This window comes from Leucopleurus acutus (assembly GCF_964270905.1).
Source record: "Leucopleurus acutus genome assembly, chromosome: 5".
Taxonomy (NCBI): Eukaryota; Metazoa; Chordata; class Mammalia; order Artiodactyla; family Delphinidae; genus Leucopleurus; species Leucopleurus acutus.
The window spans coordinates 4,383,823-4,406,995 of NC_139147.1; the positions used below are offsets into that span (position 1 = coordinate 4,383,823).

At 46.6% G+C, this 23,173-nt stretch overlaps 1 protein-coding gene across 2 annotated transcripts in view; it reads right to left on the reverse strand.

The window, feature by feature from the left end:
• The window catches only part of BACE2 (beta-secretase 2), a gene marked incomplete at its 5' end in the record, with an annotated part of 86,439 nt that overhangs the window by 62,595 nt on the left and 671 nt on the right, over positions 1–23,173 (reverse strand). The window lies entirely within an intron of this gene.

The window sequence follows — 23,173 nt, forward strand, 5'->3', positions numbered from 1 at the left end:
TTTCCAGGGTTTTTAGGAGACATCATTTTAGCTAAAAATCGGTTCTTCCTGCACATTTTTCAGAAGAGTTTAAACAGATTCTCAACAAAGGCGTAATGTCTTAACCCTCAAGACATTTCTGGAGTTTCACTAAATTTTCCCTTTTGCTCAAGAGTTGATAACTTTGAATGGAAAGCCATCTCAGATCTGAACTTGCAGAAGAAAAGACACGGGATTAACTTCATCCTGGCTCCCAACATTCAACTATTGTTACAACTTGCAGTAAATGTGAAAAAAAATTAAGATAAAGCATATATACTCACTGCAGCAACGGGCAAGATTTTCAAGTTACTATTACTATAAAATGGTTACTCCTCACTATTATTCTAGGTATCAAGATTCATTTTGTAAATGGTAGTAAACTACACAAAACATGAAATTTAGCATCTTAACCACTTTTAAGTGTACAGTTCAGCAGAGTTAAGACATTCACACTGTTGTACAACCACCACCACCATCCATCTCCAGAATTTTGCATCATCTCAAACAGAAACTCTGTACCCACTAGGGACTTCCCTGATGGTCCAGGGGTTAAGATTCCGGGCTTCCACTGCAGGGGGCCTGGGTTCGATCCCTGGTCGGGAAACTAAGATCCCGCATCCCACGTCGTGCGGCCAAAAATAAATAAATAAAATCAAAAGAAAAAAAGAAACTCTGTACCCACTAAACTAATCCTCTATTCCCCACTCCCCCAGCCCCTGGCAACCACCATTCAACTTTCTGTCTCTATAGATTTGACTCCTCTGGAATCCAGTATTTGTCCTGGCTTATTTCACTTTGCAAAATGTCCTCAAGTTTCATTCACGTTGGAGCAGGTGTCAGAATTTCCTTCCCTTCTAAGGTTGAATAACATTCCGTTGTATGTATATTCCACTTTTTTTTTTGGTCCATTTATCCATCAATGGACACTTGGGTTGCTTCGAACTTTGGCTACTGTAAATAATGCTGTTATGAATGTAGGTGTACAAATATCTCTTCGGAATCCTGTTTCAGTTTTCTTGGGAAGATTCATTTTTTTTCAGTGAATATTTAGTGAGTGGTGACCACGTGCCAGGGCCATGGAGACAGAAGATATGGGCCTCTTATGGAATTTATCACCTAACATTCAGACCCAAGACCAGCCTTCTCTTCTGTAATGGGTTTCAGTCTCTGCTGAATTGGCTATAGGACTGGTGAGGAATAAAGTACAAATAACTGTAGTTGACTTGTTTGAGGTTTTTCCACTGAATTAAAAGTTTAATTTCTAAGCCCTTTCTCACTCCAATCAACACTCTTAAAGAAAAAAAAACTCCCCCCCCCGCTTATGATGATATTTATCAGGGTACTATAATCGATTTTAACACTGTGTAAAACACAAAAGAATTAGGAAAGTAAATTTCCTAATAGGGAAATGGACTGCCAATCATATTATTTTGCATTTGAGTATACAAATGACTGCATCATAACTGCACTGAATCTGAAACTGACCTGGCCAAATAGCTTTTCGAGGTTAGCCTCTCGGAGTTGACTTGAAATAAACTCCATGTACGTGTAGTGAACATACACGTACAATACTATCATCAAGTGCTTTGAAACCAGAAATTGTGATTTAAGTCCTAAGTATCACAAGGGTACAAACACCTTCTAGCAGCAGTGATGACTGTACATGGGTATGTTAATGGTAATGACTGATAATCTAAGATTCCCCATATGCATCTCTGTGTCAAATGCTGTGACCTAGCCTTTAGGACGACATCTTCTCAAAATCTAAAATGGTATCTCCACTTTACAGAACCTCTTTGCATACTGATCTGATAGGCCCAAACTTGGAATGTATAAAACAAAAATGCCATTGTTTTCAGATTTGCTACCCTTCGCTAATTTCAGTTCAGCCATTTAAGAAACAGACATTTCTATGAGGTTCCTAAAAGGTTTTGGTTTTTTTTTCTTCTTATTAAACCCACGAGGAAAAAAAATATTTTAATAGGCATATGGCGATCAAAGATATCATTCTCTGCTGGAAAGATTTTTTAAAGCCCTTCCAAGTAAATTCCTCTCAGGAAAGACATTAAATCTCCACATTATTTATGGTGTCCAGATATTTTGAAAGAATGCTAGCCCAGAAGAGAAATAACGGATGCATCCCTCTTTTGCATCTATGCCGGCAAAATACAGATGTTTTCCTAATTAGGGTATAGAACAGCCACACGGAAACCTTCCAGAACATTTTAGAGGTGGGAGAAACAAAGACCTAGCAAAAAAAAAACAAAAAAACTGCAACGTATTAACCTTGGCAAAATCTCTAGCAAACATGTGACTGCTCTTGGGTATCATCAAATATGACAGATGCTGCAAAAGTAGACACAGATCCACCTCTTCCTAATTCCAGCCTTTTAAATGGATACTGGACCCACGTCCCATTGACCACTCAGGACAATACACCCCCAACTCCCCCATCTCTCCTCCACATCGTCAGGTTTTCCCTCCTCTACCAGGACCACACCCACCTTATAAGCAGATTGTGATATTTCCCATCTTAAGAAAGATGACACACAACTTTCTTCACCCCACATCTTCCTCCCACCTCGGCCCCATCTCTCTGCACTCCTTGTGATTCTCATCCGTGTCTGCAACTCCAAAGAGCTGACAGCGAATCCTCTCCTCCGATTCCCACTGGAACCCACCACCCGGTGGGAACAGGTCTTCCCTACGTCAACCACGATCCTCACGTGCCTAAGTCAACCCTTAAACCCCCCTCCCTGGGGCCGTTGTAGGATTTGTCACTGATCACGACTCTGTTTCCCTCGGCTTCCGGACACACCATCTTCTAGTCTCCTCCCATCTCTGTGGCTTCTCAGGGCCCTGGCTGATCCCTCTTCCTCTCCCCAGCCTCTAAGTTTTGGGGTGTCTCAGTCCCCATCCTTGGAGCCCACCTCCTCTGTCTAGACCCACCCCACGGGGATTGCATCCAATCTCAAGACTGTACACATCTCCTCTACCCAAGTGACTCTCAAATATAGGTCTCCATCTGGAACCTCTTGCTTGAACTCCAGATGCAGATTCAGCTGCTCCTGGACCACTCACCTTGGATGTTACAAAAGGCATCTCAACTTGGCTTTTCCGAAACTAAACTCCCAATTTACCTAGTAAACCATGTCACACTCATCCACAACAATCCCAGCCCCCTCTTTTCTCTTACCCCCTCTCCTACAGCCCGCTGGAAACTCCTTGGGGCTCCTCCTAACATAAGTACACGCTCTTCCCAAGAAGGGCCTTTGCACTGGCTGTTCCTCCTGCAGGCAACACCCTTCCCCACGTACCTCACTCCCTCTTTCTTTAGGTCTCAGCTCCCAAGTCAAAGGTGCCTTCCCCAGCTAACCTACACAAATTAGTCACACTCTCAGCATGACTTTGCCCATGTTTAATATTTTTCATAGCCTCTACCCCCATCCAAATACAGGACATTTACTTGATTTGTCTGTCTTTCCTCACTAAATTGTAAGATTCGAAGCGGCAGGATTTCTTGTTACCATGTCTCACTGCTGTAGCCTCTGTGCCTAGAAGAGGGCCGGCAAGTATTCAGTGCACATCAAATATTTATTGAATGTGTTTAGTCACTTGTGAATTATAGTAACCGCCTTAACAAAACAATAACCAAACTCAGCCACGAGATTAGATGTTACGGAACACAAAAATTGAAGAATTGAAATGAACCTTAGGGGGTCATTGTTTTGTCCACCGGAATCACTCCAGGAATTTAAAAAATATACAGACTCTCCAATCCAGAGAATGAAGGCTGGAGTTCAAGCACTTAACAAGATGACTAATTATCAGCCAGGTATGGGGACCACTGATGTGGTCCAGCCTCCCCGTAATGTAGCACTGCTGTCTAGAACCACCCTGACAGGTGGTCAGGTTTCTGCCGGATGCCTCAGAGATGGGAAGCTCATTACCTTATGCCCTAACTTGTCACAGGTTCAGGGTATTCATTCTGGAATGCTCTTCCTTGCTCAGTTTAATTCGGCAAATATTTTTTTAAGGCCCTATCCTGTGCCAGGCATGATACTCCATCCTGGGATGAAGGGGTAGCAAGAGGGACTCGGTGCCTGTCCTCAGGGAGTTTCCAGTCAGCTAAATAGTTCACGGTCCCCACGGCTTCCCAGGAGACCTAGCCTGCCCTCTGCAGCAACGCCCTCTTCCATGAAGCAGCTTGTTGAATATCTGAAGTGTGGTGGAGTGTGCCCTACGTAGAGACCGTGGCGTCCCTCCTCTGGGATGGTGGGTGGGCAGGAGGTATATCTCCCTGGAGTCCTCCAAGCCTTGGTCATATGACCTGACTCCCTGCCCCTTCCCCACCTTGGTAGCTTCTCAGGGTCCCGTTGAAAGTTAATATCCAGCCTCCATAGGAACTTCCAACAATCCACTAATCAATATCACCTAATGATCAATTTCCATACATGTCAACTCAATGTTACCCACGCCGCGATACACACAACAAACACTGAATTGCAGTCACACCTGCCCACTTAGCACAAAGACCTGTGAAAATAATTCATAGTAAAACTTGTATTACATGATTTCACAGTTCCCTAATACATTAAAAAGTATAGAAAAGCCGACATCGAACAAAGGCGGGATATGAACTTGATAAAGATTTTTTTAGAGCTCCAGGACACCCTGCTCTGTCCAATCAGGGCCTCTGTTAGCAGCCAACTGAAGTTTTAAAACAATCAAGTTTTAATCCTTGACAACAATCCTAAGAAAGGCTGGGCTTGCAAGTTTGGAAAATATAGATTACTGTCTGAAACTACCAAAATTACCTCAAACTGTATCTCCTTCACTGACAAAATAGATTTCCTGCAGAAATGAGTGTGAGTGCAGACTTTGGAAAGAAATTTCCCCACGCCATTTCCCGAACTCTGATTTATAAGAAGAGTCTCGCAGCCTTACCACCGAGTGTTAATATGTGCCTAACGGGTGCGCCCGCCACACCTCTTGGTTTCTGGATAAAAGGGAGATTTGAGCTGCTCAGTCTTCAATCTTCTCTCCCTGGAGGAGGCTGCCAGGTTTGGAGATCGATGAACTGCCCAGATGGAGATGAGACCATCAGAGTCACAGCTGAAAGCCTCAGACGCTTAAGTGCCAGGTTTTGTGCAAAACATCTCAATCCTTTTGGTTTCAAGTGCTCCGAAGGACAGGCAGCGAGATGGTCTTAGCCTTCGGATAACTGGCTATAAAGGAAGCCACAATTTTCTGATTCACCCGAATGTCACGATTTTGCCCCGAGTGGATGTGTCTCGATTTGTGAAAAACAAAGAAACTTAATTCTGTGAAATGTGTTTCTCGTAGGTCTACCTTCAGTGCAAGAAGAGAGCTGAACAGTGCCCGGCACACAGTGGGTGTTCAGTGTGTTTCTGTCATATTAACATTCATTTACTGAAGAACAAAAGACTTCATAGGACAAGTATTTTTTATGGTCCAGATGGGATCTTGCAGCACAGGGACGATTCTAGCCCAGGAGGTCCCCCCCTTCTCATTCCTGCCAACATAAAATGATCCGAGATGTTGGGATGGGAAGGGTGGGGGGGGGGTGCTGGGACACTGGAAACCTGTGGAATCTGAGTGAGGCGTCGGGGGCCAGAGCTGGAACGGCCAGATGCATTCCGCCCCCACCAGGAGCTGCACATAAGCAGGAGGTGTAAGTTTGCTGGGACGCCCAGAACAAAATACTACAGGCTTGGGAGCTGAAACAACAGAGATTCATCTTCTCCCAGTCCTGGAGGCTGGAAGTCCAAGATCAAGGTGTCAGCTGGGCTGGTTTCTCCTGCAGCCCCTCTCCTTGGCTTGCAGACGTCAGCCCTCTTGCTGCCCCTTCACGCGCTCATCCCTCTGTGCACGGGCTCCCCAGTGTCTCTCTGTGTACCCTCATCTCTTCTTTTTGAAAGGACACCAGTCAGATGGGATTAGGGCCACCCTGACAGCCTCATTTTATTACTCTTCAGAGGCCCTGTATCTCCAAATGCAGTCACGTTCTGAGGTTACTGGGGGTCAGAGCTTCAACGTATGGATCTTGGGGACACAGTTCAGCTCCTAACAGGGGCCAGGCCAGCACAGTGCGGGGGTGAGGCCCAGAGACCCTGCAGACGATGCAGTTTCGATCCAAGACCCTGTGGGCACGGGAACACTGACGTCCAGATCCAGGGTAGGAGGAGATGGCGGTGAAGACAGATTGGACACCTGGTTGAGTGTGTGCATCTCAGTCTATTCAAATAAACTGTCCAAACCAAATAAACTGAGGCCTGAATACAGAGGCTCAACAGATTAGGACAGACTCATAAACAAGTGTCACTCTCACCGTCATCATCACCAGCTGCCCTGATGTCCTCGCCACCAGAGCCCAGCAGGAGAGGGGATACTGCTCCAGGCTCCATGGGAGGAGGCTGGATGCAGGGCCCTCGTGGAGTGGGGGGCAGGAGTGAGGGTCAGCACAGGCCTGCACGGGACCCAACAGCAGCCATGGGAACCTTCCCATCCTGGCTTGAAGGCGGGTCGGGAGCCCAACCCCAAGCCAGAAGAGAAGGGAGCTTGAGCGGTCCAGTTACGGACGCTGGCCACCCTGATGGAGGACAGAGGGCCGTCCCAGGAAAACTCCCTACTCGAGTGCCTGGGCGATGCCGCTTTCATCCGGGCACCCAGCTCAGGTGCCTCCTGCTGTGCGCTCGGCAGGGCTCCAGCACCCACAGGGGCGTCTCCAGCGCCTTGCTCCCCACCGGCCTCCTCCGGCCTCTGCTCTCCACTGGAAGCCAACCCACCTCCCCCCGACACACGCAGGCGGAAAAAGGGGAGCAGATGCCGCCCTGACTTCTGAGACTGTCTCGTGAAAAAGTGGGCACTGCTAAAACCGAAGGGGTGTAACTCCTACAGGCTAACTGGAAAGAGGGGTAAGTGTGCGCACCCAGGCACCACCTGGCAACCGCCGCTGCGAGTTGATATTTATGGTTTAGATAAAGCTTTCAATTGTCTAATTCTATTCTGGGACTGCTCTGGCGGAGAAGCTTATTAAAGAAGGCGGCCGGTCCATTCTCCAGAAGGCCAAGTGTCAGGGACAGACTGGCGCGTGAACAAATGAATGGCTATTTTCTGAGCATCTGTGCTTTCCCAAGAGCTGGCCTGAGGACCAGACACATTGGCTCAGTTCAGCAATGGGCAGTTTCTCTTGAACCAACCAGGTCCACCGTCCCTTACAAGGCTCCTGAATTCTCACAGACTAGTGAATTTTTTGGATAAACTGCCCCATCAAGGAAAATATATCTGAGTATTCAACCCCTATATGTATGTCTATCCATAACTTATGTGCTAAGAGGCAGCTTGGTGAAGTGGTTCAGAGCACACGGTCTGGGACCAGCTCACTCATTTTGAAATCCTGGCTCTGGCCTCATGCAGTGTGTTGCCTCAACACTGTGACTGTCTGCTCCTCTGCTTACTCATCTGTAAAATGGGGACAGTGGATGGTAACCTTTCATCTTCCCAAATGTCAATAAGTAGCTCCGGCAAACCAACCTTAAGGTACAACTTATCTCTAGGTTGTTATTTTTCTTAAACAGCTGAAATCCTCTGGAAGATTTTTACCCAGGTAGAAAATTCAGTTTCCAGGTCAAGGGTTCAAAACTATTTTTATAGGTAGCAAACTTATATCATTTTTGGTAGTAGAAACCAAATCATGATGGAGACACTTAAAGATATCATCTTCAAAGGACTCTCCAAAGCAGGAGTTTCTGTCGAAAAGCTGCTTCCAGCTCAGGGTTAAAATATCGCCTTAAGGACTTCCCTGGTGGCACAGTGGTTAAGACTCCACCTGCCAATGCAGGGTACATGTGTTCGAGCCCTAGTCCAGGAAGATCCCACATGCCCCGGAGCAACTAAGTCTGTGCGCCACAACTACTGAGCCTGCGCTCTAGAGCCCACGAGCCACAACTGCTGAGCCTGCGAGCCACAACTACTGAAGCCCGTGCGACTAGAGCCCGAGCTCTGCAACAAGAGAAGCCACCACACTGAGAAGACCGCCCACAGCAATGAAGAGTAGCCCCTGCTCGCCTCAACTACAGAAAGCCCTCTTGCAGCAACGAAGACGCAACACAGCCAAAAAAAAAAAAAAAAAAAAGACTAAACAAAATAAATTTTAAAAAATAGGGCTTCCCTGGTGGCGCAGTGGTTGAGAGTCCGCCTGCCGATGCAGGGGATGCGGGTTCATGCCCCGGTCCGGGAAGATCCCACATGCTGCGGAGCGGCTGGGCCCGTGAGCCATGGCCGCTGAGCCCGCGCGTCCGGAGCCTGTGCTCCGCAACAGGAGAGGCCGCAACAGTGAGAGGCCCGCGTACTGCCAAAAAATAATAATAATAAAATAAAAAAATAAAATAAAATATCACCTTAAAGGACATGTTTTAATTATATTTATTTTTTTTAATACTTATGAAGCAGCATGTTGCTGACGGCCACTTAGAGTTGCAATAAAAGCCAGCACATCTGGAACTGTGGCTTTCTGGGAAATAAAGGCATGTAACTCATCTTCAGAGGTCTTGTCTTTAAAAACAAACCAGACCAATGATGTGCTGAAGCCTGAAAACTACGGCTCCTCTGTAAGAAGAGGAGTGTGTGCGGGAACAGAGGCTGTGCTCATACGGCTGCAGAACCTGCTCAATGCTGGAGACTTCTGCCCTGGACAATCTCGAGAGAGGGGCACCTGCATGCGCTGGATCCATTTTCTTAGAGGCACACCGTCCTCTCTTTTCTCCACCTTGCTGTCCTCACTTGAAGCTTTTAAAGAGCATCCTCGTTTCTTTGCAGCTGCCTCACAGTCCATGGGACAGATGTGCCACGGTTCACACCCCCAGTCCCCTTCCCATGAGCATCTGGGTTGTTTCCAATCGTTTGGTATTACAAGTAAGACTCCAAAGAATAGCCTTGTGAATGACTTTTCATACTTTGGCCCAATGTAACTTTCGTGTAAATTCCTAGGAGTGGCTTTCCCAGCCAAAGGCTAAATGCATATGAATTTGCCCAGACATTTCTAAACTCCCCTCCATAGTCTCTGGAGGATGGGATAATATTTTAATAGAAATTTCTCTTGTCATACAAATGCCTTCAAACAAGCTCTGTAAATTGCTCTTCCCCCTGCTTTAATGAAATCTTGGCCAAAGCTATACTTTTCTAACAGCTTTGTGGCAATAAATTTATTTTTAGGTATTATGAGTCCCATCCTGTTTAACGTCAAAGCTTCTTTCTGGCATCCAATATAATGGGCCCGCCTGAGGCTCAGAGAGACAGAGGGCAAGGGGAGGTACGGTTGGATTTATTTCTATTTCCCCACCTCGATCACAATGATGCCCCAGATTTCTCCAGGACTGAAACAAGGGGGAGTGGAAAGGCAAGAGGCGGGAACTTTGTTATCTGACTTCATGGCGGGTAGATTCTGGATGTGGCTGATGTCTACATGCAGGGGGCTCCTTAGAACCACTGTCTCTTCCTTCCCATCCCCACCACGGATGGCTCCCACCTGCAGCTTCCTGCAGTGGGCAGAAACCACTGCTAGTCAGTTGGCCCTTACTACTCCCTCCTTAGTCTCTAGCACCTGACAGTCCAACCCAGGGGTCAGCCAACTTTTCCGTATAAAGCCAGATGGTCAGGATCTTAGACCTTGGCAAATGGTGTCTGTCTCATGCACTGAACTCCATCACTGCAGCATGAAAGCAGCCCCAGATGACATGTGAACAAATCATATGGCTGTGTTCCAATAAGACCTTATTAAGGAGACCGGCAGACGTGGCCCACAGGCCTTAGCTGGCTGAGCTCTGGTCTATACCCCATACAAACTCCCCCTGGTGGTCCTCTCTGGTGGGGTTCCTTCTGTGGCGACCAAAGCCTAGATTGCTGTAACAGGGACACACCTTGATCACTGGAAATAAGCACCTTGTCCGTAACAGCAACAAAGACGATAGTGACAAGATTTTTAGACGTGTTCTTCTCTTCTTTGGAGAGTTCAAGGAGAGGAAAAGAAGGACAAATTGCCCTAAACTATTTTTTAATTATTATTAAGCTATTATTTGCCCCCCAAAGATATGATGATGCATCATTTGGAATGCTTTTGGCTGCAAGTAAACAGAAAACTATAGGTTTAGAGTAGCCCAAACAAGTAGGGGTTTATTTTTCTCCATATCAGGAAGTCTCTTGAGAAAGTTGGTATTAGATAAACATCTCAGGGAAAGTCAGTGTCAGATCTCTGCTGTTCCCCCTGACCTATTGTTCAAGGTCAGAAGTTGGTTGCCCCTGTGGAAGGCGTTGCATTTGCATCAAACACAGGAGGGAGGAGAATTATAATCCCAGCCACACCTGCCATCTTTATCAGGAAAACATACACTTTCCCTGAAATCCCTCAGGAGACCCCATTTAGATCCCATTGTCCACAGCTGTGTCCTTAGTCGCAAAGGATGCTCCAGTGAACAGGTTCAGGCTGGAGAGAAGAGACGGGGGAAAGTGTTTTAGTTTGATCACTCAACTGAAAATATCTGTCACAGGTCAGGTAACAGAATCATTACCATTGCCATGTTTCAAAAACTAGACATGGACACACATAATGAGAACATACTCCATACCCTGTGTACACACAGCCTTGAACTTCCAATCAGCCTTGTCATGTTTCTCTTTTAAATACAAAAAGACAGCCACAATCACCACTGTTTGAGAAAAGCCTCTAGGTGAGACGCAGAGACCATGACAAACACCCTGAGGAAAGGAATTCAGAATATAAGGCAGGAAGCTGAAAGAAAACTTCAAAAAAAAAATCATAATTTTCTCAGAGTAATAGAAGGTATGCAACTTTGAAACAAGAATAAGGCACAATCAAAAGAGAAACATTCAGAAGTGTTCTTGAAAATTGGAATTAAGATAGCAGAAATGAATATGGAAAGTAGAACCAAAAGATGAAGAGATGGGAAACAGGAGAGACCACACAGGATGGCCCCAGCATCTGGATCATAGGAGGTCCAAAGGAGAGAACAGTTACTAAAAAATTTCTCAGAACTGAATGTCTTAAAATTCGAGACTGAAAAGACTCACCAAGCATCCAGCGTAAAAAAAAAAAAAAAAGACATCATCATGAAGTTTCAGAATACCAGGTCTAATAATAACACATTTACAATATCTCATGTATAGTTCATATACAGTTCATAGACAAAAATCAGAAATCACAATGGCACTGGGCTTATCAACAGCATCAAGGCAGATGACAACGTAAAAATAGCTTCAAGACTGAGGGGACTCTACATAGAAAACCCTAAAGTCTCCACCAAAAAACTATTAGAACTAATAAATGAATTCATCAGAGTTGCAGTATACAAGATTAATATTCGGTTATCTGTTGCTCTTCTATATAGTAATAATGAACTATCAGAAAGAGAAAGTTTTAAAATCACATCAAAAAGAATAAAATACCTAGGAACAAACTTAACCTTACCTTCAGACTTAGTACTCTGAAAACTATAAATATTGATGAAAGAAACTGAAGACGATACTAAGAAATGTAAAGATATCTTGTGCTCTTGGAGTGGAAGAATGAATATTGTTAAAATGGCCCTACTACCCAAAGCACTCTACAGATTTAATGCAATCTCCATCAAAACACCCATGGCATTTTTCACAGAACTAGGACAAATAATCCTAAAATTCATATGGAACCAGAAAAGACCCTGAATTGCCAAAGCAATCCTGAGAAAGAAGAACAAAGCTGGAGGTATCACCCTCCCAGACTTCAGACTATACTACAAAGCTACAGGAATAAAAACAGCATGGTACTGATACAAAAACAGACACATAGATCAATGGAACAGAATAGAGAGCCAGAAATAAACCCACACACCTATGGTCAATTAATCTATAACAAAGGAGGCAAGAAAATACAATGGAGAAAAGACAGCCTCTTTAACAAGTGGTGTTGGGAAAACTGGACAGCTACATGTAAAACAATGAAATTAGAACATTTTCTCCTACCATATATAAAAATAAAGTCAAAATCGTTTAAAGACTTAAATGTAAGACCTAAAACCATAAAACTCCTAGAAGAGAACACGGGCAAAACACTCTTTGACATAAATCGTAGCAATATTTTTTTGGCTCTGTTTCCTAAGGCAAAAAAGTAAACAAATGGGGCCTAATTAAACTTAAAAGCTTTTGCACAGCAAAGGAAACCACTGAGAAAATGAAAAGACAACCCTTGGAATGGGAGAAAATGTTTGCAAATGATATGACTGGCAATGGATAATATTCAAAATATATAAACAGCTCATACAACACAATATGAAAAAAACCAACCCAACCAAAAAATTGGAAGAAGACTTGAATAGAAATTTTTTCATAGAAGTGATGTAGATGGCCAATAGGCACGTGAAAAGATGCTCAACATCATTAATCATCAGAGAAACACAAATCAAAACCACAATGAGATATCAACTCATACCTGCTAGAATAGCCATTATCAAAAAGTCTACAAATAACAAACACCGGTGAGGATGAGGAGAAGAGGAAACCCTCCTGCACTGTTGGTGGAAATGTAAATTGGTGAAGTCACTATGGAAAACAGTATGGAGGTTCCGCAGAAAACTAAAAATAGAATTGCCATATGATCCAGCCATTCCACTCCTGAGTATATAGCCGAAGAATAAGAAAACACATGCACCCCAATGCTCATTGCAGCCCTATTTACAATAGCCAAGATATGGAAGCAAGCCAACTGTCCATCAACAGTAATGGATAAAGAAGATGTAGTAAGCGTATATACAGTTGGAGAGAGGAAAGGGAGAGGAGCAAGATCGGGCTAGGGGATTAAGAGATACAAACTACTATGAACAAAATAGATAAGCAACAGGATATATTGTGCAGCACCGGGAATTATAGCCATTCTCTTGTAGTAACTTTTAACAGAGTGTAATCTATAAAAATACTGAATCACTATGCTGTACATCTGAAACTAATTCAGTATTGTAAATCAACTATACTTCAATAATAAAGAAAAACGTCTCTGAGGGATACATCAAGGTGCTGTTGGCCAGAGGAGCCGGGACTGCCCGGCTCCTGTGTCTCCACTCACCCTTGGGTGGGGATCAGAGGTGGTGCTGACTGAAGGACCAGCAGGAAACGGGAAGAGGGCACCAGTGACCACTGGCTGTGCTGACCCCCAGGATCCCCCCACAGAGCTCTGCTGAAGCTGGGCTGGGGCATGAGCTCGGATTTGAGTTTCAGCAGGTCCCTGCCTCCCCAGAAGTCTGAACACAAAATACTGGGATTTCTCAGTTCTCCGGCCAGCCTCACGGTTCATAAACCCAGGACAACGAGGCGTGCGTTCGAAGACACAGAGATGAGCAGGCAAGTGAAGTACCTGCTCAGACGTGGAGAGGAAGGTGAGGACTCCACCCCGACCACCAGCCCAGCCCGAACGGGCACTGCAGCATCTCCTATTTGGGTGAAGCAACCAGGGGGGTGGGGAAATGGAAGTCACCCACATCCTACAGGGTAAATGAGCGAAACTGTACACACGCTTCCTGATCAAAGGACAACAAAAACTCTTTGACATATTTTTGAATTTGTGCATACTGAAGAATCGATGTGATGGAGACGCTAAGCAAACTATTAGGTAGTGAATTCTTACGCACACATGGGAGCTACGCTTGGGTGAACGTGGTTACGGATTAGATGACACGTCAGTGTCCCCGGATCAGGAACTTGGCAGTTTTGTGTCCTCTGCATCCCTGCTCTTCTACATCACAAGGCGCCAGCCACTCAAAAGGTTTTGAAAATCCTTATGTTCAGAGCAGTCGATTTTCAAAGGAGGTTTTGTGGTTGTTTTTAACCTCAAACGAAATCTCTCTCTGCCCCCCAACCATTTTCTCCCAGTGCTTACACATCACATCCTCCTTTTCCAGAAAGAAGTTCAAAGTACACGCAGCAATGAGAGGCTCGCTCCGGACTGACTCACAGAGGCTTTCGTGAGTTAGATTCTAGAACACTCCAGGAAGTTAGGATTTTAAAGCAGAGCTTTAAAACTGCTTTGTGACTCGTGGGCCCAAACGATGCTCTCAAATACATTCAGCGGTAGAGAGTAATCATTCTTTTATTCCTCAAATGTTAGCCCAGCCTGGGCCAGCCATGGCTCCAGGCAGGAGGGATGCCGTGGCCGCCGTACATTGCGCTGATGGCGATAATTCTGTGCCCCTGACCCTAAAGTCTCCTGGGACGCTGCCTGCCGGCTTCTCTTGCCAGCAGCTGCAGGACCACAAACCTGCCCCCGTTAGCCCTCACCCAGGACCAACCGGAGTGGATGATCAATGTCCAGCTCCTTTGCCCTTCAGCTGGGACAGCTGAGTCTAGGTGACATTCCCTCTCAGAGATCCCAGGGGACTGAGCCCACTGCCCACGCCTGCAACCTCTTCCTCACCCACACTTCCCCTCCCCTCACTGCCCCATCCCCTTCCAAGTGAACGGTCCAACTCACATGCTCATCTCAGTCTGTTTCTGGGGAAACCCAAACCAAGACACAAGTCTAAGGGGTCTCCTGCACCCCACCGCCCCTGGCACCCCGAGTTTAACTTTCCTTCCTTATTCAGAAACTCTCCCTGACAACCATACTTAACTCCCCTCCCCCAACTCCTCACACCCTGCACACACGTGACCTAGAAGCATGCAGCATAATGTTTTCATACTTTGCAAGGCCTTGGTTCTAATAACATCGAACCTCAAAGCACAGTTTTAAAGCAGATGAATAAGGAACTGCTCCAAAGGCCGGGCATGTCGGAGCGGCTCCCCGTGGCCCACTGTGCTGGTGCTGTCTGCCCTCCTGGTACAGGCTTTGCTGCCTGGCTTCATCCTGGAACACGGGTCCCCCTTTCTAAAGGGGTCTTTACCCACGCCCATCACCAGGTTGTACGGTCTCTCGGTACCCATCAAAAATTCTGTTTACTTGCTTTACAATCTGTCTTCCCAACAAGCACGCAGGTTCTAGAAAAGCAAAGGCCATCTTCGTCTAGTTGACTGTTGCATCCCTGGGCTTAGGATAGGGCCTGGCATACAGCAGGTGCTTAATAAATACACAGAATGAAGGAATAAAGCATGCTCATCCTTTGAGTCTAGTTCAAAATTCTTTCACCTCTTTAATCCCCAATCACTCGAGTTAGAAGTGCCTTACTGCGTCTGGCAAGGAGAACCACGGCACTGGAACAAGACAGGATTGCAAAGATCCGGAGACCCACAGGTGTGAGCCTGCTGCCACTCCCCGCTGGTGCCCACACAGATGCTTCTGACGGACAGCCTCCCTCCCTGCTCTGGGCAGGATTTCAGATCCCTGGTACTGCTGACATTTGGGAACAGGTCATCTTCTGTTGGGTGAGGGGCTCTGTCCTGTGCATTGTAGGATGTCAAGCAGCATCTCTGGCCTCCAGCCACCAGATGCCAGTGGTACCACCCAAACCGTGACACCAAGAACGTCTCCAGAGAGAGCCCAATGCAACCTGGAGAATACGATTTCCCTGGATCGGGAACCACTGAGTTAGACTTACGTGCTACCCCTAGGATAAAGCTCTATACCCACCTCCTCTTGAGAGGGCTAAAAGCCGAGAACCCAACACTCACATTTCCTTTTCGCTTTAGTGAAAATGACCACTGTCCCGCTAAAGACAGGAGGTGGCAAAACAAACGTAACTGAACCATCTGTAACAACTTCTAACTTGTACTCCATGAATGCCCTGCTGGTAGCACCCATCCACAAACAAATAGTTACGTGTCAGCAATAAGGTAACCACAGGATGGGGGAGGAAGCCCTGGAAACTCTGAGCGCAAGCAAACTTTCCAGCGCAGAACACGGGATGTCCGCTGAATCTAATCATTTAAAATACGGCTCTTGTACGTGTATGTCTTTTAAACTTTCCTTTTCCAAGTAATTCATTTTCATTGATTTACAATGGACTGATCGGGACAGACTGGAAATTTAAAAAGGATACAGTCAGCACAGAGACTTTGAACAGCACGGCCCTAGAGCTCTTGCTCTGGAGAATGTGCACTCCACCTTTCCAACCTGCCAAGTGCAAGGAAGCTTCTGGAACCCAGTCTGCTACAGGTAGAGATTTCCTAAATGGGCAGAGTTAACACTTAATCAGACAACAGCCTTTAGGAAGATGAAAGAACCTACCGATTCCGTTCAGGAAACCACCCAGCAGAGGAGACTCTGGCTTCTTCGTGGACTCCAAATAGTGTCCAAGGGATGGGGCCAGGCTTGTTGCTTAAGTGGCGGACGGAGTTGAGAGGCGTGATAAAATGCAGATCCTCAGGCCCCGGTGCAGGCTCTCTCGCCCTGTCAGTCTGGCCTGGGTCTTGGGAATCTGTATTTGTAACCAACCCTACAAGGCGTGCTTAGTCCTCCCTGCAGCCCCCTGGTTGGCGGAGCAAGGACTCCAGTTCTGCCCTTGAAGGCTGCAGCACCCAGCCTCCCCCAGCTCCCCAGGGCCTGAACCAGATTCTGCATCTTAACAGACCCCCAGGGGACGCCGCTGCAGGCAGCTGCTGAAAATTAGGGCTATAGGAAGCTCTCCCCAACAAAACGGATTATAATCACGGAGTGTCAGAGCTTCTAGGAAGCGTCTCAGGTTACCCGGTGAAATCTCCTGTTTACAGACGAGGAAACTGAGGCCCCGAAAGGCTGAAGAATTTGCTCGCCCACATCAATATCTGGCAAGCAGCCCACCTGGGATGAGCAGCAGAAACGCCTAATTCCCAAAGGCTGTGACAAACGTGCAGACCTGCCTGCTCCTTGGTGGCCTGTCTGATTGGGAAAAGCTAATGAATTTCCCCAGGAGGCAGCCCGACGTGTGGGGCTTGGAGTCCACACCCACCTTCACCAAGCAGCAGCTTCCTTCTGGCAACGTATCCTGCCCTGAAAGGGGGTCAGACCTGATTATCCTGCCCTCCCTAGGCTACCTGGAAAACTTTCTGATTCCGCGCTTTCCATCCTTTTTCCCCACAGTGCCCCGGGGCTGCCTTGTGGGTGGTCCTTTTGGGTTTCTGGCAGGGGGTTTGCAGGGCAGACAAGCTGAAGTCGTTCTCAGCCCACTGCCAAGAAGTGCATGTATCCAGCAGGGGGCTGGGGAGGGCTGGAGGTGCGCAGGCTCCTTAGGAGGGCCGGCTGTAAACCCTCCTCCGCTGTGTCCTCAGTCTAGTGGGAAATGGAGGGAGAGGTTTTCCACCGCCCTTTATGGCTCATGGGCACGATGAAGCCGGCCCAGGACATCACCCTTTACCCCGCAGACAGTCCTCTTCATCTTTCTAAAATGGCAGGGCTGAGACTGTGTGTTTCTAGGTACTGGAATATGATGCGCCGTATAATAAAACTAGGAAACGCCCAACCTGAGACCTGTGCGGGGTAGCAAGCATTCACTCAGAAACCAACCTACGCGTCTGGTCTCCTTCCTGTGGTGATGCCGGCTCTCCAAGAGTCTCTTCACCTCTTTGAGAATTCCAAGAGCAAAAAAGCGACTTTTTGATTGAGTAGCGATAGGCAAAAAAAGCAAATAGTCCAGGAGAGGATGAAGGGAGGCCACATGACAGCCAGTCCAACCAGGCATCACACACACATTCTCCACAGCCCGGGAAACTGGCCCAGAATATGGGACACACACCCTAACTCACACCATACCCCTCAGTATCCATGCACGAGGCACAGAAGCCGAGGTGGGCCGTCCACCTGCCTCACAGGTGGGTTCTGTTTTCCAGGTGGTATCCGTTGTCACTAACAAACAATGAGGTCCACTGTCAACATTCAGCCTGGGCTGGGCAAGGAGAACAGAGTGAGTGCAAAGGAGGAACCTGTGACAGATGGCAGGGGAGCCAAGTGTAAGCGGAAAGCCCATTGTTAGTCCTAAAAGGAGGCTCTTAGGCTCCAGGGAGAAGCGCCTTTCTCCGCATCAGACGGGACCCAACGCCCACCCCTGCTGCCCTCTGCCTGGGGCTGGGGCGAGAGTCCGCAGCCACCAACCCCATCCTCAGCCCAGGTGGACCCTGAATCCAGGCTTGACCTGTTCCATTCAGTGTCTGGAATATAAAATAAACCCCAGGGCGAGCTGTCCCACACCCCGAGGAAGGGAAAATGCCGCCTCCGAGTTCCTCTCCTCAGGCCTGACCCAGCCCACCGTGGAGGAGAAATCCCTCTTGCCATGGCTCACCTCGACCTTTCCCTTTTGGTTTTAGTTAGAACGGGGTCAGCGATCATTCTAGGAGGAAACAGGAAGCCCAGAGGAGGTCAAGCCACCTACCGACAACAAAGGAAGTCAGGCAGAAGAGTCTAGAAAACGCTGGAGATGCTTGAGGGGAAAAGGAGTGGATTTCATATCAAACAGATTCCATTGAAAAGGGGTGACAGATGCCTTACAAAGTCTTTAAAACATGAAACACAGCTTTCAACATGAGTATTTGTGAGTCATCCGTATTTAAATACCAGTGATCTGAGCTTGTCTAAGTGGGCTTTTCCCAGGTTATGCAATAATTACAGCAATTCTAGAATTAATGCAACACTACAAAAGACATTTAAAAAATTTAAGCGATTACTCTCTAGTGAGGAGACTGATACCGAAATACAGAAAATAACCCAAACCCTCCCCGCCCCTCCCCGCCCCCCTCCCCCTGCCCTGTTCCCAGCACAATATCTTGTCACAGACTCTGTGTCGACACAACACCAAAACCACCATGTGCTGCTGCTGCCTTTGATGAAAATTATACTTGAATTCCAAATTAAAATTATCGGCAATTAAAAGATGGGATAGAATGAAAGAAAAAAAATCCACAGAATGATAAACTTAGAATGAACTTGTTATGGGTTAATTGTGTCCCCCGAACCCCGCCAACAAAAAGGGATGCTGAGGCCCTAAACCCCAGTTCCCGTCTTGATAGATGTATCAAGCCACGACGAGGTCAGAATGGATCACGACGGCCCTCATCGAAAGGCTGGTGTCCTCATAACAGGCGGCAAATGTGGACATAGAAACAGGAGGTTGGGGGGAGAATGTTACAGGAAGACAGAGGAAGAGATGGGAGGGATGCAGCTACGAGCCAGGGAACACCAAGGACTGCCTGCAGCCACGAGAAGCTGGAAGCAGCAGGAAGGATCCTCCCTCAGAGCCTTCGGAGGGAGCGCAGCCGCACAGACACCTTGACTTTGGACTCCTGGCCTCCAGAACTCTGAGAGAGTATGTTTCTATTGTTTTAAGTCACCTAGTTTGTGGTCATTTATTACAGCAGCTGCAGGGAACTAAGAAGAACTTAAAAGATCTTCAACCAATGGGGAAAAGGAAGCACGGGGAGCTTGCCACCTGCCCCTCGTCAAGTATGTAATGCCACTAGGATCTGGGCCCCTGCAGCGGGTCCAGGACGCTTCCCGCTACCTCCAAGTCATTCACAGATAAATAAAGATGGTTCTTTAAGAAAAAAAGTCACTGCGACTCAAACAGCAGCATGCAGCGCGGTGAAGTGCTTAGACTGTGGACTGGGGCGGACCTGACGGATAAGCCCGCTCAGGCACTCATCAGTGTGACTTGGGCCAAATGACTTGGCCTCTCTGAGCCTCAGTTTCCCCATCTGAAAACCAAGTCAAATAACCGTACGTACTTCAGCAGGTACATGCTGTTGTGAAGAGAAAATGAAGTGATCCAGGCAAGACGCTTAGCATGGTGTCCAGAACCCAATAAGCCTGAAATCAAGGTTAGCTATTAATACACAGTTGTTAACCATTTCTCAGACTCTGTCTCTCCAAGTTGTTTGGAGCGGATTCCTTGGCCTGGCCTTTCACAGTCCTCCATAATAAAGCCTTTGATGTTGAATTACTGCTCCAAAGCTCAGGAAGGGCATCCTTCCCCCGAAAGGAGCTGGTGGGAACCGAGCTTTGACTTTCTGGCTCTTTCCATCCCAGCGGTCCGTTCTTTCTTCATTGTCCTTAGTCGTTTACCGTCTCAAGTTTTTCCATCAAATTTCTTCTTGCTGACCCTTTTTCAGCCTCCCCTGCAGTGAGCTTCATGTAATTTGAGGACACCGGGTGGCTTATTCTGAAAAGGACAAACTTTTAAATTGTATACGACAGATACATGTCTTCAATCCAACATCTTCCAGATAACTGTGTACTAAGAAGCAAGTAAGCCCACGTGCCATGATTAAAATGTGAGTCCCCCAAATAATTCGTTAGCTCTTTACATGCATTCCAACGTTTAAATCCGAGACGCATTTTGCTGTTTTATCTCTATTAGTGGAGATGACAGAAAATCTTTCAACAGAAACCCCAGAAGACTTTTTGAAGCCATTACCAGGTATATAGCCTCAGACCTTCAGCTTCTTCAGTTGGATTTATTGTGTTAGCGTGGAAGTCTTTAAAAAAAAAATAATGGAAACTGCTGTAATTATAATCACTTTAGAACACCATTATTATTATTAATAAGACCAAATTACATGGTTCAAGCAGCTGTTGGTTCTCCACCGTTAGAGAGAAGTCACAGAATGGTGTCAGAGCCTTGGCACTCATCTCCATGCCAACGTGAGGCTGCTCACACACGGCCCTCCGGGCGCCTGACTGCGATGTCTTGAAGGGTGTCAGGCAGAATGAGGGACCCCTGTTCTTGATTAAAGCATTCAGGGAATGAGCACATTTCCAACAGTTGCCTTTCCCATGGGAGCGCAGGGATGGTGGGGCTCTGGTTCCTGTTGAATCTTCCCACATGGTCGCTCCTATGCACACCTGGATCCAATTATTCATGAAGCTGAGCCTTGAGCTTCGCCTGCAAGGAAGGGGACTCGATGGAGGGAACGGCAGGGACTGGGAGAGTCCAGTTTGTGTCACGTGTTAAGTTCCTAATACCTTGGGGTGTACGGTTCAGGGATCTCTGGCTGAAAAGGGTGACAGGAGGCCAAAAACCAAAGAAAAGAAGTCGGAAGGGAGGAAGGGAAGGGACCAGGTATCTGCCAGGTCATTGAGAACTTGGGTTCTGGAGTCCAGCTGCCTGGGTTCAACTTCTGGTGCTTTCCTTTTTCCTTGTCCCGTTGCCCTGGGAAAGTCAGTCAACCTCTCCAAATCTCAGTTGTCGCATCCCCTGTATCAGGGTAAGAACTTGGAGCTGTTGTGAGGATTTCCTACAGTGGTACATTAGGCACACGGCACAGTGCTAGCCACGAGGGGAGCCCTCCACACTAGCTATGAATATTATTTAATTTTCAAAAAATTCTTGATTATTTACTGCTTGAATGTACAATTCCATTTTTCTCTCCACCTAAGCAAGTTTTATTTTAGGCTTCAGAGAATTAGCAGAGAACATATGCGTGACTCTCGGCGATTAACAGAGCAGGAAAAAACTTCCTTCAAGTTCAGAAGTCCCCCCATGGCTGCCCCCTCTTGCCTGCTGCAAATACCTGCCTGGTGGTCGGAGATGTTTCAGGGGGAGGTAGGCAAGAAATGAATCCTGATGCACTCGTCATTAACACCTAAGAGTTTACAGTAGGCATCTGGAAAGCGCACACGTGAATTCTGCTATAAAGCAGCTTATTACTAAATCAGGCCAAGAAGGAGGCACAGAATATTTCACTTCCCATCAAGTGTAAAAATTAAATCTGGATTGTTTAAAACAGCCCTCCCCGGAAACATGCGAACGTGTAACTGAGAATTAACCTTGAATGAGCTATTTCCTTGGCCAAGGTAAAGATATCAGCATAAGATACTCAATACATTCTTGTTAATTCATTAAACTTCATTATTTTAGAGTAAAGGTCATTGGATTAATTAATAAAGACAAACTATTATTTAGAAAAGTTGTTTTGTTTGTTTTTTTGCAAGCCCAAGAGAAATATTTTCTCGTTCTTCTAGATGCTTTTTTTCCTTCCCCTCCTCTCTGGACCCAAACTGCCCAAATTTACTTTACTTTAGTTGAGAGAATTCCCTTCCACTTAAAACATCAAGGCACACATTTCCCAAGTGGTGAATGATTTAAGGCCTGTTCCAAAAGATTATCCTTGGGCCACAAAAAGAGGTTCACACTATCTCATGAAATCTTGGGAAAAGTGAAATGTACCAGGTTCTCACACCAGCGCGTGTTCTCACGTGGTGGCTTTACCAGCTGCAACCTCTTGTCAAGTTAAGCTTCCTCAGCTGACTCTCCACCCACCCACCCCCCCCCACCCCCGCCCTCCCCCTGCTCGCCAGCCACCATCCACCCGAGGAGATGCCAAAGACAGCGCTTAGATGAAAGGCAACTAGAATCAAAGTTTTGAGCCGAAATACATTTTTGAAGGCTTTTCTTTTTTAAACTAATTAAACAAGTATAGAAGTTATTCAGTAGAGTTTCTTTTTTTAAAGAGATTAGCATGGCATGTCTTTCCTCTTAAGAAAGTCTTGAATAATTTAATTAGAATTACACCAAAGTCATGAGTATGTGCTATTTATGGGGGAATCATGGCTGAATTAAAACCCAAATGACAATGTTAAAAATAAAGTATCTTCAGACACCGTATTCGATGGATAAGAAAAACTTGACTTCAACTCACAGATTAGGTAGTTTCGAAGGAAGGAGGAGGGGGCCAAACCAACTCCTGGGATTTTGTTTTTCTTAAGATGACCGGGCCTGGGCACATTTGTTTCTTGCTACAAAAAGTGCTAATAATTGAAAATGAGGATAAGATCGCTGTTTGATTTTATTTCTATTTTGTCACTGGGAGACCTCTTGGTACCCGGAAGCCTGGCTCAGCGCATTTTTTTTTTTCCCAGTCCCTTTACTGCATTTAACACGTTCCCCACACGTGTGTAGACTCTTTGATCGGCGCAGAGGGGCTAAGCAGCAGGGCCAGCCCAGAGGAAGCTGACCAGCCAACCCCGAGAGAGGAAAGTGGAGCCGGGGAAACGCTGCTCCCTCCGCGAGCAGCCAACGAGCGAGTCTCCTTGGACAGGGTTGCTCTGAGCTGAGATAAAGCAAGAATCCCTTTGAAAGGGTACTGCGCCTTTGGAGGCCGTCCACGAGCCTCCTTAGCGATGAGACAGCGCGGGGGTAGGGGGCGGGAATATTAACGCTAAGTGATTCCCCCGGTAACAGCAGCATCG